The 12,223-nt window shown below is 37.0% G+C and overlaps 1 non-coding gene across 1 annotated transcript; it reads right to left on the reverse strand.

Annotated features, from left to right (window-relative positions):
• Window positions 1-11,162: 11,162 nt before the first annotated feature.
• LOC112438998 (U6atac minor spliceosomal RNA) lies at window positions 11,163-11,293 on the reverse strand. Its single transcript, XR_003027306.1, has one exon. It is a non-coding gene; the product is annotated as a U6atac minor spliceosomal RNA (small nuclear RNA).
• Window positions 11,294-12,223: the final 930 nt, after the last annotated feature.

The raw sequence follows: 12,223 nt of genomic DNA on the forward strand, positions 1-12,223 counted from the left end.
TCTGTTTTCTTCTAATGGTTTTATAGTTTCAGATCTTACATTTAAGTCTCTAGTCTATTTTGAGTTGACTTTTGTATATGGTTTAGAGATGGGGGGTCATATACAAATTGTAGACACACATTGAAATATCACTGTGTATATCATCAATATGTGCAATTATTATGTGCCACCTAAAATAAAAGGAAAAAAATCAAAAAAAATAATAAATGCTTTGTCCTGTGGTTTCATATCATGGGTTAAAGTAGAATATTCTACCTTATAGAAGTTGCATTGACCCCTTTATGATTCATGTACTTCAAGGACCTTCAAAGGTCTTTGAAATTAAAAAAAAATGGAGGAGGGAAGATGTAAAAACTCTTGTTAAACATTAATATTTTTATTTTCAGAGAAATATTTTTAAAAATATCTTCTTCTCTCTGGAAGGCAGGAGGAAGTTCAAACTCTTGGATCTTGAGTTTCTTTACGAATTAAGAAAGCTGACTTCATTGAGGAGTAATTGCAATTTGGATTAAGCAGTTATTATTGTGGCATATTTTGGAAGATAAAACTTTCAAAAGATGGAATATCATGGGTGAACTTTTGGGCAGGGTTATATGCTGAGCTATTTTCTAAACATTTGTAAAGTAACTTAAAGAAAAATGGAAATAAGCCAAGAGCAAGATTGGAACCTATAATCAATATCATGTCATGGAGTTTCCAGCTCTCATTTCTAACAACTTTAGAAGTGACCATTCCTTCCCATGAACTTCAGTTCAACTTTGCATACACCATGGCATATGGCACTTTTACAAGTTTCATCTTCCCCACCGAATTCTAAATTCCTTAAAGGCAGTGACTGAACTTTACTTACCTCTGTAGCTCCTATACATACAAAAAGCACAGTTTGTTGTACCAGTAGGTGCTCAATCAACAATGAATGAATGGTAATTAAAAGAAATAATTGCTGCCTTTACTTTGGAGGAAACCATAGGACCATGATGAAGAAGCTCATGATAACAAATTGACACACGGAGGTAACATATGGCAAAGAGGTTTAGCTTAAATGTGTGACCCATATTCCAGGAAATATGGTGGCATGCATTCAGACTGTTCGCGCTCTGAAATGGTGTGAAATAAACCCCAAAAACTATGCTGTCCAAATTATCAGGCAATGCACTACACAAGGTATTGATAAAATGCAAGTTTGCAAAAAAGTGACCAGAAGTGGGCAAATTAAGCAACATTTGAGGGTCTGCTCCTCCCCTTCACAATCATGCTCCTCATTTCTCATTTTCTCACTCCAGGAAGGGTATATACTCTCAACTTGGTAATTCTGGAACTTAATGAAGTCATTATTTAAAATAAATTGTTTTAAAAATCCTAATTTACACTTCAAATTGATCTGGATTCCATGTGGAAAACCAGTTGGAAGAGGCCAACAGTAGGTTCAACAAGATGATCTAAGAAGCTGCAGTTGGCAAAAGAGGCTGATGATTTGAGCTGGGCTTGTGGCAGCGGCTACTGGAGAGATTTGGAGGGTGAGCTCATAGAGGTTGATGATGGATTGGATGTGGGCATGAGAAGGAAAGAGATGTCCAGATATCTTGGCCTGAGGAACCTGATGCATGGAAAGAATGTTTCTTCAGATCCAGAAGACAAGAGGGGAGAAGGTGAGGTGCCAGAGCAGAAATTCAGTTCCATGCATGTTAATTTTGAAATGCATGAAACTGGTCCCAGTGAAAACAGCAATGGAGAAGTTGTGATTCTGGAGTTCAGAAGAAAATTCTTGGCTGGAGATATATATTTAGAAGTCTTCAGCGTAGAAATAGTATTTTTAAAACAAAATGTATACCTTAGAATTAGCCAGATGGTAAAAATTGGAAAACTGAAAATACATAACAAAGGATAAACAAGGAAATTACAAGTAACATAGCAAAATAAGTACAAAAGAAGAAGAAATGGTGGAAGACAAGGCACATCACTTCTAAACCTAAGTGGAAATAGAAAAAATAAACAACTGTAAAAAAAACTTAATATGAGGTCAAAAAACTAAAAGCCTGAATTACAACAGATAAACCCACAATAAAATAACTCAGAAAAGATGATGGTGTTGGATGATGCCAGGTCAACCAGGCAGATTCAGACATATGAAAAGCAAGGACCCAGCATAAGACTCAGTGAGGTTGGCCTCAATGTCAGGGAGGAGACCACCCCTCATATTGTCTTATGCCCAATTTCTGCCTCCAAAGAAAGAAAAAGTAAAAACTAAAAGGCAGAAATGAAATCCACAAGCAGACAGCCCAGCGCCACACCCTGGGCCTGGTAGTTAAAGATCGACCCCTGACCTAATCGGTTATGTTATCTATAGATTACAGACATTGTATAGAAAAGCACTGTGAAAATCCCTGTCCTGTTTTGTTCCTATCTAATTACCGGTGCATGCAGCCCCCAGTCACGTACCCCCTGCTTGCTCAATGGATCACAACCCTCTCACACGCACCCCCTTAGAGTTGTGAGCCCTTAAAAGGGACAGGAATTGCTCACTCGGAGAGCTCGGCTCTTGAGACAGGAGTCTTGCCGATGCCTTGGGCCGAATAAACCCCTTCCTTCTTTCACTCGGTGTCTGAAGAGTTTTGTCTGCGGCTCATCCTGCTACAAATGGAAGTAGCAATCTCATACACCCAGACATTGGGTTGTTTGGGAAGAGGCTGCCAAAAAGTAGCATGAAAATAGTAGAGCCTTTTGCTATATATTATTTGTACATTGCACTAGAGAGTTTGCAAGTGAGGAGCAATGGGATGATGCTAGGTGGTCTGCCCAAGCATTGAGGTGAGGGACAGGGCAATAAAGTCAGCACCTTTAGATGATGCTAGGTCCAACGTTGGGATCAAATTTAAGACCATTCCTCCTTCCCCCATTATTCTGCACCCAGCAGCAGGGAGACATTTTTAAAAGACAAAATCTGATTATTTCATTGCTCTGGATAAAACCCTTTGCTGTTAGGCTTCTAAACCTAAATTGTTGACACAGCTTCTGTCATCTGGCCTCTCATGACTTCTGCATTTTGTGAACTTTCTCATCTTTGCTGTAACCAAAGCAGTCTTTCATTTGCTTAGAGGATCTTTTTTTGTTGCAGAGCTATTACACGGGCTTGACTCTTTCTAGAGGGTTCTATACTCTTGCAGTTTAACTAAGGCTTCTCCACTCGTCAGATCGCGTATGAAAGAGCACATTACAGGAGACTTTTCTCACTCTCAGCCAAGATCTCATCACTTCTTATTTTTTCCTTAACAGTTAACCGTTTACAATTACATATTTGAAATACTGGAATATTGCAGGGTAATTACTCTAATTGTCTGTAACCTTCACTAAGCTCTATGCCTCATGAGGGTAGGGTTGTATTAGTTCGTTCTCATGCTGCTAATAGACATACCCGAGACTGGGTAATTTATAAAGGAAAGAGGTTCAGTGGACTCACAGTTCCACACAGCTGGGGAGGCCTCACGATCCTAGCAGAAGGCAAAGGAACAGCAAAGAGATATCTCACATAGTGGCAAGGAAGAGAGTTTGCGCAGGGGAACTCTCATTTATAAAGCCATCAGATCTCGTGAGACTCACTCACTACTACAAGAACAGTATGGGGGAAACCGCCCCCCATGATTCAATTATCTCCACCTGGCCCCACCCTTAACATGTGGGGATTAATACTATTCAAGGTGAGATTTGGATGGGGACACAGCCAAACTGTATCAAGCATCTTGCCAGTTTTACTCATGTCTTTATCCCCTGTGTTTAGGACAGAGCCAGGCACAGAAGCAAAATGTTTTTTTCTGTCCTTTTTTACTGACCCTGATGATAAATGGATGGTGCTTTCTGAGAGAACCCAGGTAGAGAAAGTTAATCAATGAATACTTTTGAATGAAGTAATTCATTCTAGGACATTCTTTCTTGCCTATATGATAGTTGGTAAAAATAGGCAAAACAGAGAACCAAGGGAAAAAGACATTTGACTAATTCTCCCTTTGACTTATTTCTGTGATTTAGTGGCTGTGTGGCAGTTTCTAGACTTAGGTGATGAGAGCTAAGAGCAGAGCTTTCATTTGCTCCAAAAGGAGATGTTGGTTCATTTTGCCCAAAGAAGCAGGGACAGAATGTAAAGTACTGACACCTAACAGTAGCAAAATATGTTTAGCCTCTTTCCTCCTCTTTAAAATGTAATCCACATTAAAAAGAAAACACTCAGATGGGTTTCAAATAAAATTCCAATCATATGTTGTGGCCAGAATCACCAGCATCAGCGAGGACCACTGTCAGTTTCAGTCATTCCAATGTGCAACGTCATGTTCTCTTCCTCGTTCGTCTTCAGGGAGTGATACCAACCCATATCTTGTGTTAATTCTGTTGGCCATACATTTGCTGTCCTTTAGCACACTAAGATGATGGAAAGTTGGTTTCTCTGGTCTTCGTTAATGCCCAGGATGATGGTCTTTTGGTGCTAGAAATAGTTTTAGTCTCATGTAGAGTTGATTAGCAAAGTGATTTGAAGGATCAGGCATTTTTGGAAAGAGCAAATTACAGAGAAGATTGAATAGATTGGAGAACATTGAAGAGATCTGCCTTTATTTCTAGGATACTATACAGATTAATCACTTATTGTTTGCCTCATTATAGTTCAGGCTGGAGACAAAAACCAATAAACAAATATGCTGTAAATTACTCAATGCTTGAAACTTCTTTATCACTGGTTACCTCATGGCACCCCTTCCCAGCTCAGCCCAGCCCTGCCTTTCCCTTCTTTTTCCTTTTCCTCCCTCCCTCCCTCCTTCCCTCCTTCCCTTCCTTCCTTCTTTCCTTCCTTCCTTCTTTCCTTCCTTCCTTCCTTCCTTCTTTCCTTCCTTCCTTCCTTCTTTCCTTCCTTCCTTCCTCCCATTCTTTCTCCTGTTTCTTATGCCATAATTATGCCCACTTTCTCTCATTCTCCCACTCTCTCTGCTATCATTTAAATGTCTGTCCTTCCAGAATTCATATGTAAAAAGTCAAAAACCAAACTGATGGTATTAGGAGGTGGGGCCTTTGGGAGGTGATTAGGTCACGAAGGCTCCACCTTGGTGGGTGGGATTAGTGCCCCCATAAAAGGGCTGGAGAGAACAGTGAGATCCTTTTGCCCTTCCATCTGTTCCCCCATGTAAGATCACAACATTCATTTCCTTCATTCCTCCCACCATGTGAGGACGCAGAGAAAGCACAGTCAATGAGGAACAGACCCTCACCAGACACTGACTTTCATTCTCTACAACTGTAAGAAATACATTTCTTTTCTTTATAAATTGCCATCTAAAGTATTTTGCTATAGCAGCAGGAATGAACTGAGTCTCTCTCTCTCTCTCTCTCTCTCTCTCTCTGTTGCTGTCTCTCTCTCTCTCCATCTTCCATCCTTGGAAATCTGTTTAGGAAAATTAGGAAGCATCAAGAACAGAAAAGTGAGTTCAAATATTTAACCTTACTGAACGGCAGTTACCATAGGATGAGGTAGGTTTTGTTTCAGAAATCAAACCTATTGAGGTAAAATGCTGGAAGCTAAATTTCATTGATTATAAAACAAAAATACAAATCGTAACATCAAAGGTTAAAGTAACAAATTTGCTAAAATAAAAACAAACACAGAAATAATTAAATTTACCTCACAATCCTCTCAGGTCACATATTATATATAAACTGCTTTAGGAGGGCTGCCTGTCATATTACTTATAAAATTAATTATACATTTCTTGAAGATAGAAAACATACTATATTTACTTTTCATCTTTTAGTGTAGGATTGGTCATAGAATACAATTGCTGCCAAAGTTAGTTTAAAATTGAATATTATAATGAAATACATGTTTACAGTGATTAAACCCATGTTTTGTTTTTGTCTGAATTAGTACAGCAACATGGTATGGCCCGACACTACCTTCCATCCATGACCAGGGTAGAAAATGATTCCCTTAATATCATTTCTTCATTCGTGGATATAAAATAATTGTGAAATATCAGTTGGCACATGAGCTTCTCTAGTATAGAATATTTACTTAAAACAACTTTTAATGTAAAAATAAACAAAGAAAAACTGCAGATGAGTAAAACTGCTCCTAACAAGGAGATCACAGACTTTTAAAAGTTGTATGGATAGTATTGAATTCTCCGATGTCTAGTTACATAATTTTCTTCTAAAATTTTGAAACAAAATTATGGAGAAAATATTAAAATGTTTTAAATAAAATAATACATAATATGATAAATATATCCAATAACAAATAAATAATAATGAAATAAATGAAAAGGGAACAACATCAGTACTATATTCATTGTTTAAAGTATCTTTAACTTTTTTTCTTATTGTAAATAATGCTTGTAAACATTTAGAAGATACAGAAAGTAATTTAGAAAATAAAATCTACCAAACCCCATCACTGGGGGCTATCCATTGTGAAGATTACACTGTATTTTTTTCAATTCAGTATGTCAGGAGGCACCTTGGCACAGGGATCAGAATGAAACCAGCCCATTTCTCTGATCCCTGAAGATCAGAGGGATTGACAACTCGAGACAGATGGTCTGATGTACTGGCCCCAAGGTGAGGCCAGAACTTGCACCTAGGTGAAAATTCTCCTTGCCAGGACTTCATTGGGGCTTTCCTGCAATGCACTTCAAGCATCTCTCTGTTGGAGGAATTTTGATAGCAGGTACTTGGGGTTATGGATGGGGGAGGTATCTGAGCCTGGCATTATGACCTTCAGGTAAGACCTGGGGCTGACTTGGATGGAATGGGAGTATTCCAGTAGGCTGTGCGTTGGCTGAGTCTGGTAGGCATGGCTGGGGGCAGGACAGCTTCTGTTTCTTTGGCAGAAACACATGCTAGACTTGCTTTCTGCTTCAGCACTTCTTTTCCCATTAATCAGATTAAAAAGATCTGAGATACCTCATTTGCTTTTTTGAAAATCTGATTCCTGATCATACAAGGAGGGGTCCTACTATAGGATATTAAAACAAATAACAGAATGAAGTCAGAAATATAACTACCTTCCTAGGGCTTGCCATTACTGATGTAATTCCCTCTTCACAGTATAAAATAATAATCTAAGAATGTTCTGTGTACCAACATATGACAATATTAAAAAGCTTGTAACATCTTCTAAAGAAAATGCGATAAAGACATTTTAGGAATTGCCATCAGTCCCCCAGACTTTCTTATAGTATACTTGAGGTGGGCAGATGCTGAAGGAATAACCTAGAAATAAATATGGTTTTTATGGTTAGAAGAGGGGATATATGACAGCATCTTACCACAGTGCTCAGCCAGAGTAAGCTCCCAGTAACAGGCCAAAGAAACACACACTAAACCTCAGAACAAAGAAATCGCTGGGCAATACTATGTCTCAGTATCAAAGCCCATGGTGTTTGTTGTTTAAAAATGCTCTTCACTTTCATTATCCACCTGGCTAATTCCTTCACTTATTCAGAATCTGCTCTAAGAAGCCATCTCTGACTTCTTCAGGCCCAGTCTTCAATACACTCAGACAGACCTTTCCAACTTGCATACCTTCTCGCCACTCTAGTGGTCAAAACATTGTGTTCTTTTTGATTATTTGTTGCTTATCACCCTATCATACTTTAATAACTCTATTTCTGAGTGAAGATTTCAATAATTTAATAGAATTTACCTGAAATTTGACATCAAAAGAAGAGAGATCTGGCCACCCTTAAATATATTATCCAATTTAAATTAATTTTTGTATGTAGTAACAGGTAGGGGTGAAGTTACTTTTTCTCCTATGTAAATATCTAGAGGTTCCAGCACCATTTGCTAAAAAGGCATTTTGTTATGCAAGTAAGACATTCATTCAAGAAAAATTTGAAAAGAAAGAAAAAGATATGTGGAAACTTATCACACTATAATAGTTACCATTTTACTGAAGTTTATTTTGTGAGTATGTATGTAAGTGTATCTTGTTTTCATGTTATCCTGTCTCCTTCTCTCTTATAATAATACCATCTCTTCAGTTATAACATGTCAAAATATAAATTTTAATATCTATGAAGCAGATCTTACAATTGTTTTACAAACAATAAACAAACCTTTTTGTAGGCCAGATAGAGAAACAGGCTATGACTTATCCTAGCCAGGGCACTGTGGACTCGGCCATGTGTGAAGGTTTCTGTTTACTTTACTGCCATCTCAGCTGAGTTCTCATTGGAAGTGTCAAATATGGTTAAAATTTAAGTTGAACATAAATCTCTATTTGTCTAAAACAATTTTTAAAGGCATTAAAATAAAAGATCTAAGAACTTTCATTTTCAACAATGAAGGAGTTCTTGGTGTTAGTTTTATCCTTCCACCAGAAACAAGTAGAAAAATGAACAAATATATGGCAAAGTTCTTTCAGATAATGGCCAATGGAAAAAATTAAAACTGTGATCCTGGAGATCAGGAAAACAAACAAGTTGAGCCCTATGATTACTGTGTGTTTTTTGTTTGTTTGTTTGTTTTGGTTGTCTTCTGGAGGCATTTTATGGATCTTGTTGCAGAGAGGAAGAATTCAGGCAAGGAATGGAAAAACTGTTGAGCTGAGAATGCAGAAATGGTAGTTTATGACAGCTCAAGTGAATAAAATTGGAAAAACAGAGTACCAAAGAGAAAAGAGCTTTTTAGACAAAGAGATTCTATATATGTATGTATGGGTCCCACTGAGTCTGTTGCTGAAGTCTAAGTTTTGCATGCATAAAGTAAAATTTTACAAAATTGGCCAAAAAATAAAAAATGAGAAACTATAAGCTAATCAATTCCCAAAGCACATACATGCTTGGAATAGAAGGTAAACCAACCAGAGTAAAAAAGACCTTATTGAGCACCCAGATTATTCATTAGAAGCTCTAGAAAAATCACATTTTATACATGGGTTAAATGAACCCTTGAGTAAAGGCTTATCCAGACCTTCCCCAAAAAACTTAAAATCTAGCTTAAAATAATCATGGTGATCCACAGATCACTTAAATCTCTCTCAAAACAAAGTTTTTAGATAGTCTTTAAAGACAACAAAAAAGTGTAACATTAAATACTGAATAACAATGTCGTAAGTCCAGACTTCAATCAAATATCACTAGCTTACAAAGAAGCAGGAAACTGCGGCACATACCAGACCAAAAAAAGTTAGCCAATGTAGATGAAACTAGTAATTACAGAAATTATGGAACTAGTTAACCAAGACTGTAAAACTGTTAGTACAAATATGCTAAAGGATGTAAAGGATAATATGAACATAAGGATGTTTATGGAACGTCCTTAGAAAAGAACCTTATGGAACTTCTAAACCTAAAAGTTATCCAAAATAAAAAACTTACTAAGTGATCGTAATTCAAGATTAAATACAGTGGATTACAATATCAAAGAATTTGAAGTCAGGCAATAGAAATTATAGAAATCAAAGCACAGATACAGATATAAAAAATACCAAAAAAGTTTTAATAAGCTCAGTGCCCTGTGGGACAATATTATATCCATCTATTTTGTGTACAGAAGTAGAAGAGAAAAATATTTTCAGAAATAATGACACAAATTTTCAAAATTTGATGAGAATCATAAACTTGTCTTTTAGATATCTGAAGATATAGGATGGATCCCAACTCAAAATTTTGTTTAAATGTTAAGACTGATGATGCCTCACACATACTATTATGAGATTGTGAAAAGATTTATTACTCACAGAACAAGGCACCTGGGAAGAGGAAGGTAGGTTTCCAAAGCTGGTCTGGAAATGGTTTGGGAGAAGAGGGAAGAAAAGGAAGCTGACTTGGGGTTTTAACTGTGTTTAAGAAATGAGGAGGGGTGAAGGTTCACCAAAGAAGGGAACACTGGGCTTTCTTGTCAATTTTACTAGAGGCAGGCAGAAGGAAAGAGGGACTCCAAGGGATTAAAAGCTGTCAGCACTGAAACTTCAAAAAGTAAAGTCAAACTCTTTATTACAATTCACAAAGCCAAGAAACTTAAGAAAACCCAAGCAGGATAAGCCTAGAGAAGGCCATGCAGAAGCACATTGTAATCATATCTCTATAGAACAATTTGTGAAACAGAACATTTTTAAAAAGCAAGAGAAGAAAGGCACATTATAAACAGAGGGGCAGATATATAAGAATGACTGCAGACTTCTTGTCAGAAGCAATGCAAGATAATATACAATGGACCAAGACCTTTAAAGAATCAAATGAAAGCAAAACACACCCCAACCCAACCAAAACAAAACAAAGCTAAAATTCTCCTTTCAGCAAAAACTTCTTTAAAAAAGAGGGCAGAGGAAGACATAGATCTGTTTTTGGTAATGGCCAAGTAGCATCATACGTGACCAACTTTCCTGTAACAGACAAGTATAAACTCTGAACATAACACAAAAGCACAGATACCTGAAGGCATTGGCACCTGAATTCTCACAGAAGCACTCAGATTAGGAGGGGTAGTACACAGCCAGTGCAGAGAATTATAATGGAGAGTTGCCATTATTACAGTTTTTACCATGGACCATGGGGAAATCAGATGCAAATGGAAAATGAGAAGAAGAAAAGAGAAGAGAAAAGAGACACAGAAGAAAAGGTGTCAGTTAGAAATTCCCCACATTGTATCTGCCCACATCTCTGGCTGAAACACCCAAAGCAGCTCAGCCAAAGAAAAAGAGTATCTCAACTGGGATCAGAGCTAAAGGAAACAAAACAAAACATAGTTTTCAACTTGAGTACAGCTGAGAAAATTTTTTTCTGGAACAAACATGACATATTGAGGGGGAAAAGATAACAGAAATCAGAATTTCTTTTTTTAAAAAAAATCATATATATATATATATCGTATAAATCATATATATGTATATATTTTTTAAGACAGAGTCTTGCTCTGTCACCCAGGCTGGAGTGCAGTGGCATGATCTCGGCTCACTGCAAACTCTGCCTCCTAGGTTCAAGCGATTCTCCTGCCTCAGCCTCCCCAGTAGCTGGGACTACAGATGCCCACCACCACACATAGCTAATTTTTGTATTTTTGATAGAAACAAGATTTCACCATGTTGGCCAGGTTGGTCTTGAACTCCCAACCTCAGGTAATCCTTCCGCCTAGGCCTCCTAAAGTGCTGGGATTACAGGCATGAGCCACCGCACCTGTCCAACAATATTTAACTTTAAGGCATTGCCATGAAGTAGGTGGCAATGTCTTAACTGTATGCATGTTGTCAGGCCAAGCATCCCTTCCAGCATTGTCAAGGGGAGTGCTAACCTTCTCTCCTTTCATATGACACAGAAATCAGATTTTCACAACTCATTAATCATAATACCTAGAATAGTCCCCCCCAGCTAAACTGATGAAGAAATTAAATACAAGATGCAAACTTTAGTAATATCTGCAATGAAAGAGAGGACATCATGAAAAATACTACAGAAATTAAAAAGGATAATAGGAAAATATTATGAGCAATTCTATTCCAATACATTTTAAAAATTATATAAAGTGGAAAAATTTCTTAAAGAACACTAATTAAAAAAACTAACCTAGGAAGAAATAGAAAAAAAATAGACTTCTGTCAATTAAAAAAATCATATTCATAATTAAAAACCTTCTGAAAAAGAAAACTCCTGGCCCAGATGGCATCACTGGTGAATTCTATCCAACATTTAAGAAAGAAATAATTGCTATGCTACAAAAATTATTTCAGAAAATAGAGGAGTAAGAAACACGTCTCAACTAATTTTATGAAGCCAGAATTACCCTCTATCAAAACTAGACCAAGGCTTTACAAAAACTAAGAAGTATAGACAAATATGCTTCAAGGACACATACCACATATTACATACTTTAAAACTTATAAGCTAATTCAGCGTGTGCATGTGTCTGTATATATGTAGGTATATAAAATGCCATATCATGGCTAAGGAAATGCAAAGATTTAGCAAGTAAATGCGAAGTTGATTTAGCAGTCAAAAATCAATCAGTGCAATTTACCATGTCAACAGAATTAAGAGAAAATGCATATGGTCATCTCAATAGATGCAAAAAAAGTATTTGACACAATCCAATACCAATAGAAAGCAATAAACGAATCAATGGAAAAATCACCACGTAAGATGGATGCTGCAATAATACAAGAAGATGGAATGAAAAACAAAAAAGAATGAAAATGTAAGGTGAAACCAGGACAGTGAGAGGGTGAGAGGCTACGAAAGGGATCCAG

The sequence above is a fragment of the Pan paniscus genome, chromosome 12, assembly GCF_029289425.2.
Source record: "Pan paniscus chromosome 12, NHGRI_mPanPan1-v2.0_pri, whole genome shotgun sequence".
NCBI lineage: Eukaryota > Metazoa > Chordata > Mammalia > Primates > Hominidae > Pan > Pan paniscus.